The sequence below is a fragment of the Lepidochelys kempii genome, chromosome 5 (assembly GCF_965140285.1).
Source record: "Lepidochelys kempii isolate rLepKem1 chromosome 5, rLepKem1.hap1, whole genome shotgun sequence".
NCBI lineage: Eukaryota > Metazoa > Chordata > Testudines > Cheloniidae > Lepidochelys > Lepidochelys kempii.
This window is the reverse complement of record NC_136384.1, coordinates 94,963,502-94,980,089: the sequence shown is the minus strand read 5'-3', so window position 1 is coordinate 94,980,089 and position 16,588 is coordinate 94,963,502.

Sequence of the window (16,588 nt, the reverse complement as noted above, 5' to 3'; positions counted from 1 at the left end):
ACAGCTGAGTGAGTTAACGTATGGTTTACAATGGAGCACTAGCTTCCAGCACTTTCCAGTGTGTGGTGGTGATTGTATCTGCATACTTGATGAAAACACTCCCCACTACAACTTGCACAGGATGTTAGGTTCTCCTTTCATTTCCTCTGAGATTGCCAGTTATTGCAAAATATAGAATAACAATATCTTGAGGTTAATTTATTTCCTTGCTTAGATCAGAAAATTGGAGAAAGAGGATCAAATTCTCTGGAGCCCTCTTGCATCCAGACTGAACTCGGCACAGAATATTTAGAAAGAAATCCAAGTTATAGGATTCCTAATCACTGGTAAATTAATTGTTCTGGTAATTTACCAACAGCCAAATTATTACCAATACTGGATGGTTACACTAACCAATTGTGAGCCATTGGTTACAGCTGGTTCATCTGGAGTCCACAGTGAAACATTTTCTCTAGGTGATTATGACACTTGTGCTAGAAAGGAGTAACCTTGGTACCAATCTTTAAAAAATTACCACAGCTTGACAAAACTTATACTAAACAGCTGATCATAAAGAATGAAATCCAACAGATGGCTGCCATTCTGTAATCAACCCATGTACAGCATGGCTTGATATCTTTGGCTCTAAAATTATAGGTCTCAGCCAACTGAGCTAAAGGAAATTTCTACTAGCTAGTATAGTTGTGGTAGGTCTCATTTTCTCTATGGGCCAGGAACTAGATAATAACAGTTCTGTCCCTGCTGCCCCATAATATTCCTAGGTGGCAATAGGTTACATTCACTAGGGATGGGAAATTCCAGCCAAAGACAGTCTAAATAAATCACTTCCTCAAATTTCCTGATACTTTTAGTAAGTCCTACTATAAGATTCACTATGTACTTTCAAAAAGAAAAGGAGTACTTGTGGCACTTTAGAGACTAACCAATTTATTTGAGCATGAGCTTTCGTGAGCTACAGCTCACTTCATCGGATGCTACTCCTTTTCTTTTTGCCAATACAGACTAACACGGCTGTTACTCTGAAACTATGTACTTTGACTTTCACTCATAACATTAAAGTTTCTGGCAATCTAATAATCAATTAGTTACTGGCAAAACTGTATGAACATTTCTACCTGATGGGATGTCAATGAGACAACTAGAAGTGGTGAAAGAAATATAAGTGTGCTAAGAAATGTCCATAGTCGAATCCTTGTTATGTCCCTCAATAGTGCACTGTTAAAGAACCAATGGTAAGAATTGCCATTGTCATATTTGGATTACTATGTGGACTTAGTACTCATTATCAGATAGTAAGTAACTACTTTGGATCTCTGTACTAAGTGTGCTATGAATTACTTTGAATTACCTTATAATTGAAACACAACTGGCAAAATTAATTCAGGACATCAACAATTATGGCATCAACAGAGATCACTGATAATCATATCACGTTGAAGTAAATTAATCTTTTAAAGATACCCAAACTCTGCTTAATTCTGGAGATAAATAAGAATGCTTGTGAATTATTTGGAACCAGGATGCATTTGAGAAGATTAAGTGGAAGACCCTGAAACCCCATTACAACCAATTAATGGTTTTTCCTGACTGAATCTTTCTGTTGAGTTGGATAAAATGCAAATATTCTATAAGGTTGGGACAAAATAGAAGTCCCCTGTAAGAAGAAAATCTTACATACTTCTGTAAGAAGTGGAAGAGAAAATACAGAGCACCCAAGCTTGATGCAGCAGAGGAAGGATCTTGTGTGATCCAGGAAAAAATCAGTGCCATTGTTTAGGACTTCCAGCACCAAGAAATCTACACTATGGGCCTATACTAGAAACAGAGCTACCCTTTTTATTTAAATTTTAAGCCCTTCAGAACAGGGACCATCTCTTACTATATGCAACACTTAGCACAATGAGCAATGGGTCCTGGAAAGAGCAGAAGAGAGAGAGCCAATGGCAGAGTTGCCTCCAAAAATGCTGGGAAGGTTCTAAATATTAAAACTGCATTTAGGCTTTTATTACACTTAAGACTGGTTTTTAATTTCCAGGACATCAAAAATGGAAAAGGGGGCACTTTTATGAACATAGACTAACGTTACTAAAGCAAGTCTAGAAATTGCTATTGCCACCAACTGGTATGAAAGTAGAAAGTCTCTGTGTTACCGCTCCCTTTCTCTTTGGCTACTTATAAGCTTCCCATTTCCATAGTATCCAAGCACTTCCCAAGTACTGTATTACAAAGAACAATAACGGTCTCTCTCTTCCTATTCTGTAAGGGTAGTAGCTTGATTAGTTTGAGGCAGATTCGTACCTGCGTCCAAGCTCTGCCCAACTCAGAGTGTGAGTAGCTCTTAAGGAGCTGGTTATGGCTCATTGATCCTGTTGCCTGGCCTGTGCCAGCCCTGACATTAGTAAGTGTAGCAGCCGGGCTGCTCTAATTTATGACAGCAGTGTGTGGTCTGTAAGGAACCATGTACTAAGGACTGGAAGAGCAAAATTCCACTCTTCCCCTTCAAGTCTTCTGATACATCCTCTTGCCCCTAATACGACCCTTACAACACAGCGAGTGTGGAGTGATTTGCACAGGAGCCAGCTCCATTGGATTTATGCAGCTGAGAGGTCTCATTCAGCAGAGGAATATCTCAGATAGCAAATTACTCATAATCTGGCTCCTTTGCTCTGACTCAGCAGCACAAAGGAGGTGGATCTCAAATCACTGGATACTGGGTTAGTATGTTGATATTAGGTCTAATAATGATCACTGAGCTATTGACTGGGATATGGAACCATGAGAATCATAGTTTCTGCATTCCTTAGTGGTTTGTCTGCATTTGCTGGTGGTCATTCTGTAGGCCAAGAAGAAAATCTCGTCTGAAATTACTTTTCTGGAATCCAGGAATGACCTCAAAAGAGCTGTTTTGAGGCAATATTCTGGACCAGATCTTTGTCTCAGTAACACTGGCATAAATCCAGAGTAACTCCACTGACTTGAAATGAATTACTCCAGACTTACACTAGTGTGTAACTGAGACAAGAATCTGGCTGAGTACGCATAAACATTGGCTGGCTGCGAAGTGTTTAATGAGAGCTTTGTATGAAAGAAGCCCTTCAAAAGTAAATTGTAGTATATAATTTTTCCTACTTTACAGACCAATTACTTGTTGCTGTTGGTTAGTACCTCTAGTAGCTAATGAGGGGCTGCTATATTTATATCTATTTTAACTGTGTAGCCACAGTGGGTTAGAGTCTGCTCCATTACCTCAATGTGGATCTAGAGTAGCTGTGTATACCTGAAGTGGATTTACTCTGATTTTACATCTGTTCAACTGAGATCAGTATTTGGTCATAATCTTCATAACTATTAACTAGGAGTTTCTACAGTAATTAAGAATATCCTAGTTCTTGCACTTGATACTACAGGAATGGACGCTTTTAGAAATGCTTAGAGACAGCTAGAAAGATAGGCATACACCCACAGCCTTCCTGCATACTGCCTTTTCTTACAGCTAATATATCGCTAACCACAAATGCAGTAACTGTTTACAACCTTTTTGTATTTCCCTTCAAAGCTGCTTATGCACTTGATATTGCAACCTTTTGATAGGTAGGCAGTAAATGAGAGAGACAATCTTCTGTAGCAAGGTTTAGACTGAGGCAGCTCACTTTCCTAATAATGTACACATTTTTGTCTAGTGCTAGAACAATGGAAAAACAATGCGACTTGTTAATTTAGCTCTAATATGGGTTACATGGGAAAAAAAACTAGGGGTTTTCTTTAGCTGGTAGTAAACAACTTCAGCTGTAGCTCACGACAGCTTATGCTCAAATAAATGTGTTAGTCTCTAAAGTGCCACAAGTCCTCTTTCTTTTTGCGAATACAGACTAACATGGCTGCTACTCTGAAACCTTTCAGTATCAATGTGTTTCTTTACTACTGAGGTGTTTATTGCACTGGAAAAAAAATTCTTGTTAGTTTGCCTCATTTAATAGGTCCCAAGCAGCCAAATGCCCTGTCCAGTAACACCTATTAAGATTGCGTTGTCTGTCTGCAACAAAATTAACCAAATTATCTTAAACAAATCCAAATGCTGTCATTTAGAACTCCTGATAGATTTGTGATTTAGGATTGTCCCAACATTTTATGGCAGACCCATAATGAGGCAAATTGCCATAAAGTGTGATATTTCAGGTAGTTGAAGTGTCATAAAACTCCAGGAGAAATAAATTTTCATTCTGGGAAGTTGGATTTAAAGAAATGAGGAAGGAATGTGAACCAGACCTAATGGCTCCTAATGTTTGTCTGGCACTGCCCCAGCCAAAAATAAATTATTTCATTGTAGCAATTTGTCTGGTCCCGAAAGAAAGAAAGGGGGAAAATTAAACAGAGAAATAAATAAATTGCATTGATCAGGATGAATAAAAGGACTGATATAAGCTGCAAATTTTGAACCTTTCTTAAAAATCTCCAATTTTATACTATTCTGTTTTAGCTGTATTTTCCCTGGTTACAGCAGTTCATGTTCTTTTAATCTCACAGTGTTTTTGGCCCATTCATACCAGAGATGGAAATGAACAGATTTTTAAAGATGAGAGATTTGGTGAAAACTCCTCCACAAAATAAACTTTCTCTCTCTCCTGTCCATCAAAGTGTGTCATGGCTTTGTCTCCAAGCTAACCATATCTAATCACTTTGCCAATACTCAGTCTCTCTCTCCTTTTACCCATATATCAGGTATCATTTTAAAGTTACGTAGGAGTAAAAGAAAATCAGCTCCATATTCAGTAGCACTGCACAACTAACAGCTTAAGTTCTGTACCAGGAAAGACAATGGAGCAAATAATTAAGCAATCAATTTGCAAACATCTAGAAGATAATAAGGTGAAAAATAACAGTCAGCGTGGAGTTGTCAAGAACAAATCATGTCAAATCAACCTGATAGCTTTCTTTGACAGGGTAACAAGCCTTGTGGATGGGGGGAAGGGGTAGACTTGGTATATCTTGACTTTAGTAAAGCTTTTGATACTGTCTGCAAGATCTTCTCATAAACAAACTAGGAAAATTCAACCTCGATGGAGCTTACTATAATGTGGGTGCATAACTGGTTGGAAAACCGTTCCCAGAGAGTAGTTATTAGTGGTTCACAGTCATGCTGGAAGGGCTTAATGAGTGGGGTTCTGCAGGGATCAGTTCTGAGTCCAGTTCTGTTCAATAGTTTCATCAGTGATTTAGATAATGGCATAGAGAGTACACTTATAAAGTTTGCGGACGATACCAAGCTGGGAGGGATTGCAAGTGCTAAAATTCAAAATGATCTGGACAAACTGGAGAAATGGTCTGAAGTAAAGAGGATGAAATTCAATAAGGACAAATGCAAAGTACTCCACTTAGGGAGGAACAATCAGCTGCACACATACAAAATGGGAAATGACTGCCTAAGAAGGAGTATTGGGGAAAAAAGATCTGGGGGTCATAGTGGACCACAAGCTAAATATGAGTCAGCAGTGTAACACTGTTGCAAAAATCCATCATTCTGGGATGTATCAGCAGGAGTATTGTAAGCAAGACACAAAAAGTAATTCTTCCACTCTACTCTGCGCTGATTAGGCCTCAGTTGGAGTATTGTGTCCAGTTCCAAGTGCCACATTTCAGGAAAGATGTGGACAAATTGGAGAAAGTCCAGAGAAGAGCAACAAAAGTGATTAAAGCTCTAGCAAACGTGACCTATGAGGGAAGATTTAAAAAATTTGGTTTGTTTAGTCTCGAGAAGAGAAGACTGAGAGGGGACATAACAGTTTTCAAGTACATAAAAGATTGTTGGAAGGAGGAGGGAGAAACATTGTTTTTCTTAACCTCTGAGGATAGGACAAGAAGGACTGGGATTAAATTGCAGCAAGGGAGGTTTAGATTGGACATTAGGAAAAACATCGTAACTGTCAGGGTGGTTAAGCACTGGAATAAATTGTCTGGGGAGGTTGTGGAATCTCCATCATTGGAGATTTTTAAGAGCAAGTTAGACAAACACCTGTCAGGATGATCTAGATAATACTTAGTCCTGCCATGAGTGCAGGACTGGGCTGGACTGGACTAGATGACCTCTCGAGATCCCTTCTAGTCCTATGGTTCTATGAACTCTTTGACAGATATCCTGGTAGCCAGCCTGCTCATTCCAGAGACACTTGATGTGATACCTACCAAAAAAAATAATCTCCTTTTGGCTTTTCCTTGTTTTCTCATTTGGAAAAATAATGCAATTTATTGGACTGTTTAACTGAGTTTTATTTAATTTTAGATGATTGTTTCAGAAGTATTTTTACAGACACATACTGCCATGGGCACATACAGTGTTATGGTCACGTAGGTTTTAACTTAAACCAGCTAGAAAATTCCTTCCTCCATCCTCTAATCATGTTACTCTATTTGAATATTCTGGTGTCTCCTTCATACTGCATGTGTTTCAGTACTTAACCATTTTCACTGACTATTAATTATAAATGGCCCAGATCCCCAAAATATATTTACGTACCAACTCTCCAAAATTTAACTTAGGTACCTAAATATCTTTGAAGATCTGTACCAATGTGCCCAGAGGATGATAAATAGGGAGATTAAATGAAAGTGAAAATAATATACATTGTGGAGAGCTAAGGATGCAGTGACACCCCTTGGAATATACTTATTTTTGTGTGTATGACCCTTAACATTCCTGTGTATAAAGTGTTTTGTGCAAAATGTAATTCTGGATCATCATGTTCTCAACTGAGGTTTTGTTAGTCAATGCAAATAGTTTACATATATGCACTTACACATACCACATTAATAGGTATTATGCTCATGGTGTTAATATAGTATATATGTGTTTATTTTGGCTCACTTATGCTAAAGCACATATCCCATGATGCTCCAGGAGAAGTATAGCTCAGCACTTGGCTTAGGCCAATACAAAAGCTATCAAAAGCTATATAGATGAGCATTATGAAACAAAGGTACAATGTGGTACAAGGAAATAGTGTATGAATGCGTAATATTAGGAAGTATCTTCATGCCCCTTAGTGTCTGGAATTTAATATTCAAAACAAAAGATGAAAAAGTTCAGGGAGGCACCAAAAACAAAGCTGTCACAAGCTGGCTTGTTAAACTTAAACTTTGAGTGCAGTGAACAGTGTTGTAACCTGTAAACAGCCATACTATAAAGGGGGCAGTTGGGAAGCCCATCTTCCATGTAAGGCGAACTGAACTCAGTGAAACTACACTTCTTGGGAAGGATTGGCGATATATTAATTCTTTATTTGTTGAACCAGCCAAGGAGACACTTAGCCAATATCAGTCAAACCAATGTGGCATGGGATTGTGACCTGGTTATTTCAATTTATTTTGGATTAGTAATTACATAGAGGTTGGACTTCAGTGATTACAGGATTCTTGGTACATTTGCAGCAGGCTAACCTGGGGAAAGCAAAATGCCATAAATAACCAGTTAACATAAACTATTTATAGCAAAATGGTGAAATGTGATATATATTACCCCCCACCCCGCAAGCCATTCCAAATGAAAGGGAGAAACAGGAAGCTCTTTGGCATTTTATTAGTCATTTTTATAACAAATCATGGAGGCACATCTTTCCTGCTTGACCATGTCAATCAAGAAGACCCATGGCTCATGCATGTTACCCTGGGTGCTTCTGTGCTGTGCAGCTTTGGCTTAGAGCCCTGATACCGGAAGCATGCTTACAGCACAATAGCTGTAAGCAGGCTGTATCAGCTTCTTTCATCCTGGTTCCTCCTTGCAGGGTAACACCAACAACCCTTCCAGTCCTGAGTCATAGAATCATAAAATCATAGAATCGTAGGACTGGAAGGGACCTCGAGAGGGCATCTAGTCCAGTTCCCTGCACTCATGGCAGAACTAAGTAAGTATTATCTAGACCATCCCTGACAGGAATTTGTCTAATCTGCTCTTAAAAATCTCCACTGATGGAGATTCCACAACCTCCCTAGGCAATTTATTCCAGTGCTTAACTACCCTGACAGTTTAGGAAGTTTTTTCTAATATCGAACCAAAATGGCCCTTGCTGCAATTTAAGCCCATTGCTTCTTCTCCTATCCTTAGAGGTTAAGGAAAACAATTTTTTTCTTCTCTCCTCCTTGTAATAACCTTTTATGTACTTGAAAACTACTTTGTCTTCTCTTCTCCAGACTAAACAAACCCATTTTTTTCCAATCTTCTATCATAGGTCATGTTTTCTAGACCTTTAATGATGTTTGTTGCTCTTCTCTGGACTTTCTCCAGTGTGCCCACATCTTTCCTGAAATGTGGTGCCCAGAACCAGATACAATACTCCAGCTGAGGCCTAATCAGTGTGGAGTAAAGTGGAAGAATTACTATGTATGTCTTGCTTACAACGAAAGAATTTCTCTTTCAGTGTCCACTGAACTTTCACAGAAGTTATCATGTTTGCAATCTCCAAAGAGACAGAACACCCACCAGCCTGTTAGTTTGGCTGAGGATTTTACTCTTCATTTAATACACAGCTCTGAGGTGGTTTTGTAATAACAAGATTAAGTTTCTTGTCACACAACAGATATTTAAGTGATAATAGGTAAGCGTTATGGTTTCAAGTAAAACAAAACATGGTTTCTAATGGCTAAAATTTATAATCTTTGTTTAAACAGGTTTCTCGTTGACAGTAAGTTCCCAGACACTTCAGCACCCTTGGTTGAAGGATCCAACTGTTAGGTTACAAGAGCTCTGGCCCCTTGTCTTTGTCCAATAATGGACAACAAAATGGCTTTTTGCTTCTGCTTATATTTTCCCAAAGTTCATTGACCCTGTTTCAAGAGGTAGGAAGGCTTGCTGGGGCTGCAGCCCATCAACATTGTTAAATCATCATCTTCCCCCACTTGCTCACTAGATGGTTTTATTTACTCTTTTCATGGTCTCTGGTCTCACTTTGTTTAATTTACTTTGGAGACACGGCAAAACAACATTCCTGGGTCTAGGACAGGCTAGGCTTAGGCAATATCTGCTAAACACATATTAGAAACATTGCCAGCAGACATCTATAATTCTTTATATACCATCCATCCATACATCACACAGTAATATTAATGACAATAGTGTTACCAGTCTGACATGACACCTTTTAGATACAGATTATGACAATAGTGAGATGAGGGCAATGAATGTGTCAGGCCTGATCAGAGCTATGGCATGGTATGCCCTCTGCCAGTTGGCATTTGAGAAGCTCCCAGGGTCACACGGGAGACTCAAGTAGGGAAAGAGTTGATCTGGATAGCAGTGTGCTTGGATTCGCTGGTCCATATAATTTACCAGTCACAAACAAAGACCCTACTGATAAAGTTTTTAGGAAATTGTGTAACATTACCAAGGAAATCAGGGATTCTATTCACCATTTAAAAACAGGATCACGCTCTTCAGGCAGGCAATGCCCATGGAGTAATCCTAGAGGATGTAATTTTATAGACAACTGAAGTAAAGTGTGTTAGGATATAGATATTCAGGCCTGCCTGTAAAGGCCTGTACTTTAAGAATTTAAGTGTATTCTTATCACTTGGCTAGTTAGAGGTATAAAAGAGAGAATCAAAATCACTGTCTGCCAATGTAAGGTCCTTCTCTTACTGTGACAGTCTGGGGCCCTGTTCTTAGGCTAAGCAGCAGAGGCAGCCATAAGCTGGGAAGCGAACGGTCACATCCTCACATTCCAAACTAGTCACATTGAAATAAAGTGCTATTGGGCTGTTAGGCACTATCAGGACAGGATTGTATGCCTATCAGCTCCAGAGAAAGGGAAGTGCCTAGAAAATGTAAAAGAAAACTTAGTTTGATAGCATCCTGTCTGGCAAGAACTCACTTATCAATACTGGGATGTGAAATCCTCACTTCTGTATTGTCTTGCCATTATAGTTCCCACTTTGCTATTGTTTGTCTGTATAATCTCTGTCTGGTTCTGTGATTGTTTCTGTCTGCTGTATAATTAATTTTGCTGGGTGTAAACTAATTAAGGTGGTGGGATATAATTGGTTACATAATCATGTTACAATATGTTAGGATTGGTTAGTTAAATTTTAGTAGAATGATTGGTTAAGGTATAGCTAAGAATATTACTATATAAATTAGGGGCAAACAGGAAGTAAGTTGGGATTCGGAAATAAGGAAAAGGAACTTGTATTTAAGCTTGCTGGAAGTTCACCCCAATAAACATCGAATTGTTTGCACCTTCGGACTTCGGGTATTGTTGCTCTCTGTTCATGTGAGAAGGACCAGGGAAGTGGGAGAGTGAAGGAATAAGCTCTCTAACAAAGTGGAATTTAAAGTAAGGCTGGATGAGAGACAAAATGCTCCTAAGGTACCAAGGTCACACATTAAAATGTTAAGCTTTGTGTCACAAAATGTACAGCACTTGCAGAAAGGGGATTCTATAACCCCGCATGGTAGTCCAATGCGATCTAATGGCGAGCTGCTTTATTTTAAGTACAGAAGATTTAGTGAAGATTCTGCAGTTAAGAGTAGACAAAGCAGCCTAGAATTCATCACTAGATGGCTTTAAAAGGGAGCAGCAGTCCTTTGATAGTACAGTTACTCAGCTTCAGGAAATTTTGTGTCCAGGGCAGGAGGGAATAACCCTGGTGGCAAATGTTGAACAATTACCTGGTGAACACTCAATGAATTATCATAAAAGATTGTCTTCTGCTTGGAATCTAAATATGTACACAAATTGGGAGGCTGATTCTTAGTATATTAACCTGTTTATAAATAATGCAGTTCCAGGGATTAAGCACAGTGTAAAAAAACCACTTCTTTAAATGAGGTTCTTGGCCTCATGGCGAAGACTCACCAGAAAATTCTGGCAACACAGCAAACACAACAAAACATAAAATCACTGCGGTAGTAAAGGTAGAAGGTCCCTGGGCACAAAACCTCCCAAGTAAATGGAGTGGTAATGCTAACCAGCTGGGGTGAGGCAGTAGTCACCGTATGAGTAATAGAGGATGAGAGTAGTCCAGTAGGGGAGGAGAAGAGTCAGGATATGCCCAACCCCCACAAAATTAGAGGGATATATTTACAGGACCCAGTGTTGATCTCTCAGTCTGTCCGCACTGTGTGCCTCTGTAATGGGATGTGCTCTATCCCTCATCTGAGGCCCCAGAAACCTCTCAGATTCTGTCCAATAAGTGGCAACTTCATGTGATTTATTGAAATTCCCATCAACTCCAATATAGTCGTGTGCAGCAATGTATTTACAGTGTCTTGCTCTTTACCCCTTTCCAACAGGACTAGGGAGGAACAGAGACCTCCCTACTTGAGATCTCTGAACACACTGGACTCAGCTACCCAGGTCTTCTCTCTCTCTCCCACTTCCTTCCCTGAGCTTTTTTATACCTCTCGGCTGATGGCCAATTGGTTCATAAAGCCTTCCAGCCTGACAAGCTAATTAGCTGACACCTCTCCCGTCAGCCTTCTCTGAAGGGACTGTTTGGTGCCTAAGGGATCAGAGTGCTGGCTCACCTGTTAGCTTCCAAAACTCTGTCAAAGGCTCCATATCCCATCAAGATGAGCAGGAGGAACAAGTGGTCTCTACTAGCACCTTAGGCAGCAGGTGGAGTGCTTGTCCAATCAGTTGGATGCTTTAACTACCACCCGAATCCAAACAAATGTGGCCCCAAAGGTGGTGCAAATAGCACTGATCATACGGCAGGGACCTCCACTTTTGCAGTGAGGGTGTCAATTCTCGTGTACAGTCCTTTGCTCTTTGCAGCTGGAGGTGTGTGGTTGTCCTTTTATGTTGGTGCTGGTTGAATGTCACCAGCTAACTATGCTAATAAATATGTGGGCATCTGTATCCATTTTGCATGAAAATAGCTCTTCTGCCTCTCATCTTTCCTCAGTATACATATGCAGCACTAGTATACATATGCAGATAAGGCAAAACCTTGTATTGCAAAAACCATTGCCTCCCAGCTACAGCAAAGCGTACTTTGCTGCTGTGCTTCTACTAATAATTCACCAGTGGTTAAGCCAGATGGATCATGGTAGCTCACTATAGATTATTGTAAACTAAACCAGGTGATACTGATAACTACCACTTCTGACTTGCTCAGATCATTTCCCCCAAACCTCAATGATTCTCAACCCTAGACATTTCAAATGGAGTTTGGTCAATCCCTTTAGGTTCTGAATGCCATTACAAGTTTGCTGTTACCTTTAAAGGACAATAGTGTACTTGGACTTTCCTTCCCATTAGTCTTTCGCAATTTTCCCTCTATTTTTCATGGGCAAATGAAATGTGCATTATTACCATTTTTTTCTAAACTGTCCGCTCTTTTCCTCTATGTTAATAAACATTTGTCTTGCTACATTTGCATTGGAGGAGCACCTAACCCTACAAAACTAACTTCTAAAACTGTTACATAAAACCGGTCTCAGGTGTAATCCAGCTAAGGCACAGCTGTTAGCTCAAACAGTTTGCTTCCTGGGCATCAGATGGACAAACACCAGCTCAGCAAAAGGTAAAACTTATAGCTCACCTACTGTGACCCAATTAGCATTTCTACTCTTTGCTCCTTTTTCGGGCCCATTGGTTATCACAAAAAAATTTATTACAGACTTTGGCCTCCATTACAACCTCTCTGTATCAGCTTTTTAAAAATATTTTTGTCTTGGGCTGTGGTAAACTTAGTGGTGAATAACCTCACCATCATCTGAGCATCAGGATCCAGTTTGAGATCATTAGTAGTAGGTACATATATGGCCCCCCATTACCATAGTATCTGAACATCTCACAGTCTGTAATGTAGATATACTCACTACACGTAAGTACTATTATCCTCATTTTACAGCTGAAGCCCAGAGAGATCAAGTGACTTGCCCAAAGACACACAGGAACCCTGTGACAGAGCAGGGACATAAACCCAGGCCACCTAAGTCTCAGGCTAGTGCCCTAACCACTGGACCATCCTTCCTCTCCATACATGATGTTGGGATTGTAAGGTGGGAAACTTAGTCACAAGTCCACCCAATTTTAGGCTTAATCAATTTTTGCCTTTATTTATCCAATTTCAGATAATATTATTGTCACTTATAGTGTCAACACATTTATACCAGACAACAAACAGATGAGACAGAATAGCTAGAAGGCCCAACTTATTGCATTCTGATTCAGCAGATAGTCCTGCACTCCATGATGGTTGTCACCTTCCCTGACACTTTGGTCTGGTCTTTCAGTCCCATTGCTTCAGTTTCTGGCCTCATGTTTCTTCAATTTTCTGCCTTTTTCACTTGAATCTCTTTATACATTTCCTCATTATGTATTTCTTAACCTTTCACCAAGCAGCTTCAAGCATGTTAAGCCTTTCTTATGTAACCCATACAATACTCATACATAAGCTTCAATTTACACAATTTTTGCTGTTTAGACAATTTCTATGTCATTCTGCTCCATGTCCTCCTGCCCTGGGTTCTCTCAATAAAAAGGGCTTCTTGTCTTGTGTGTGGGTTTCTTTTTTTTAAAACCCTCAAAACTTCCAGCACAATGTGCTACCTTTCTCCTGTCAGCAATAATGTCATTTTAAACAAATCAGCAAAACAACACGTTGGGCCATTACTTCATCTAACCTCGTTAACTATCCATAATAATAAATATTAAAATATAACTAACAAAGCTCTTCATCTTACCATTCAACTATTCATTATTGTTATATTTCAATAGCCTATCTAGGGTGGGGGGTTTAAAAGGCACTGTGACCTCAAAGTGTGTGTGTGAATAAATATTTATTCATCTTCTTTAAACATTATACCCTTTTCACTCAAAGTCCATTTTTGTGTGAATCATTACAAAACCTACCTCATTAGATTTCCTATGTTGGCTTTTGAGGGATGTCTCAATTTTAATAATTTGTTTCTCAACAATGAGATCATAGGTGACTGTACATTATGGCTCCCAGCGCTGTCAACCAGGTGAGTGTTAAAAAACATTCAGCATGAATACTGACATTCTGTCACCTTCAATTCATATTGGCATGCCAATAAAGGCCCAACAGCATGAGTTAATGGCCCGGAGTTACTCTTTAACTCTGAATTTTATTTTTAGCTTGTTTATATCACAACCCTAAGGTCATATGTCTAATGTAGACATACATTTTTGTATGCATATTTCCTTTATTCATTTAGAGACAGTTTTGTCTCATGGAAGTGTGTGGGAATTGACATGACACTACTGTCCATTGGGTAAACAGGTACAGTACTATTTTCAGTCAGTATTTTTAAAGGAATGAGATGATAGCCCCTAAAAGCTTTAATACACCCCAAATCAGCTTATATAGAAAAACTGTTTCTATTTTTTTCATTCCTGTATAACTTAAAAATGGCAAACTCATTTTGTTTATTAATTTATTTGTGTTTTTAAGGCATTTTTGCAGTCTCCTCATCATCTTTTTCAAATGGTAATTTGATCTTGGTTTAGACCAGCTACTGAATGAAAAAAAATTCAGACTAGAGGACATTTTCATAGGCCATTATTTATAAGAGTTGTCATTAAAAGAAGTGTCTTCTCTCAGTGGAAGAGCCGGTGTTGCCTGAACTACAGTGTCACAAATGGGCGTGGTATAATAGCTGTACCTATAAAGGGACACCTAATAAACATGAAAGACAATATCTTTAAAACTGATAAAGAAAACATTTTTTACACAGTGCATGGTTAGTTGGTGGAACTCAGTGCTAAAAGATATTATTGAAGCCAAGAGATTCAAAATAAGACTAGACATTGATCGGGCAATAACCTCCAGCTATGTAAGATAAACATACATAAGGGTTATGAACCTTCATGCTGGAGTTAGGAAGCAATGGAGGCAGGTTGTTTCATTTGTGATAGCTAGGCGGTAAATGGAAGACACAGTCTTCAATAATTATCCCTTACTGAGTTTCTTGTACTCTCCTCTGAAATATCATGCACTGGCTTCTGTAAGAGACAGGGTTCCAGACAAAATGGACCCCTAGTATGACAGTTCCAATATTTCTGTTTGTATATCGTAATGAGAGTTCTTTTAAGAAACCTTTTGCTCTAAAGACATTAAAAATGTGCATTTAACTTCCCATTTAGTGGCACTAATTACATGCAAATAGTGTATAATTTCAAACTGAGGTGCTACATTGTAATTTTTATGTACCGTAATTGCATGAAGTTACCTAAGTTCTTCAACATTGGTGTCTTCAGAAATGACATAATTACTCATTTGTTTTTACTGGGTGTTAATGTAGGCTTATGTACAATTCAGTAATACACTCACCGGGAGTAAACTCATCTGGGCTGACCAGTGCATGCGGATGGAGGAAGCCCCCAGCTTGCTTCTGTCTCTCGCTGACACATGGAGCTACATCTTCAAATCACTGTTAACTTGTTTTTCTACTGTAGTTCTTATCCTCCACTCCTTTTGAGGTGGATTCCATTACTTTATCCTTTATGCTTGTTTCCTAATATATCCTATATGACCCAGGTTTCAGTCTAAAAACTTGCACTTAATCAGCCCATTAAGATGTCATGAGCCTCCCTTAATGCTTCATGGGCTTCTTGGCCAGTAGGCCAATTTGCTCAAGCAAAAGACAAACTGGGTTTGTTTGTAAGAAGGTTGGGGGAGAGGCTTAAGAACTTGCCCTCCCCTTTTTAATGGAAATGTGGGAATGATGAACTGTGATGTGTGTCGTAAAGTTATTGCTCTTCTGTGGAGTCCAGGTCAAAATTGCGATAGGAGCATATTGGGCAAGGAAGAGAATATTTTGACAAAACAAACATTTGTCAGAAGATGCTGATTTTTGTCAAAAGTGAAACCTTTTGTGGGACAATATTAGTTTAGAGGAAACTTTCATAGGGAAGGTTTCTCAGGCCCAGGATGAAAATTCTGGTTAAAATGAGAGAGAGCGAGACACAGAGTTGAGTGGTTAGACCACCCATGGCAGATGTGAGTGACCTAGGTTCAAGTCTTTTCTCTCTCATTCTTTTTTGCACACAACTTCAAAAGTACTCAGGTTTGTCCAGATATGGAATGGGAAAAATTTTGAAATCTCGAAAATTTTCATGGGATGGGAAGATTTGTTTCTCATTCAGCTTCCAGAGGAAAGTGAGACTTTAAATTTTAATTTCATTTTAATTTTCTTTCTTATAATGAGGAAGCAAGTAGGTGGGGACAGAGGAGCAAGGAATAGGATTTAATTCCTAAATGAAACAAAATAGGTTAAGTTATTTGTCTAAAGTCATACAGTGAGTCAGTAGAAGAACTGGGAATATAATCCAAGTCTCTCAGCTGCTGGGAATCTGCTCTAATTTTTATATTATGCTGCCTCCTGGAGCAATGGATTATTCCTGGTGCTGGTCATTATTACTTAATGCATATAAAGGTGCCATTAAAGTTTATACCTGTAAACTACACTGTTTTGTTCCTTCCTCACACCCTGGAAAATGCAAGAATAGATTTTTTCTGTAAAATTAGAAACCCATTCATTTTTTGTGACTAGCCACAGGTGAGCACTCTCACCAGAAGTTTTGGGGTTCCTGTGGAAGCAGATCCACTGTGTGAGCCAAAAGGGAGCTGA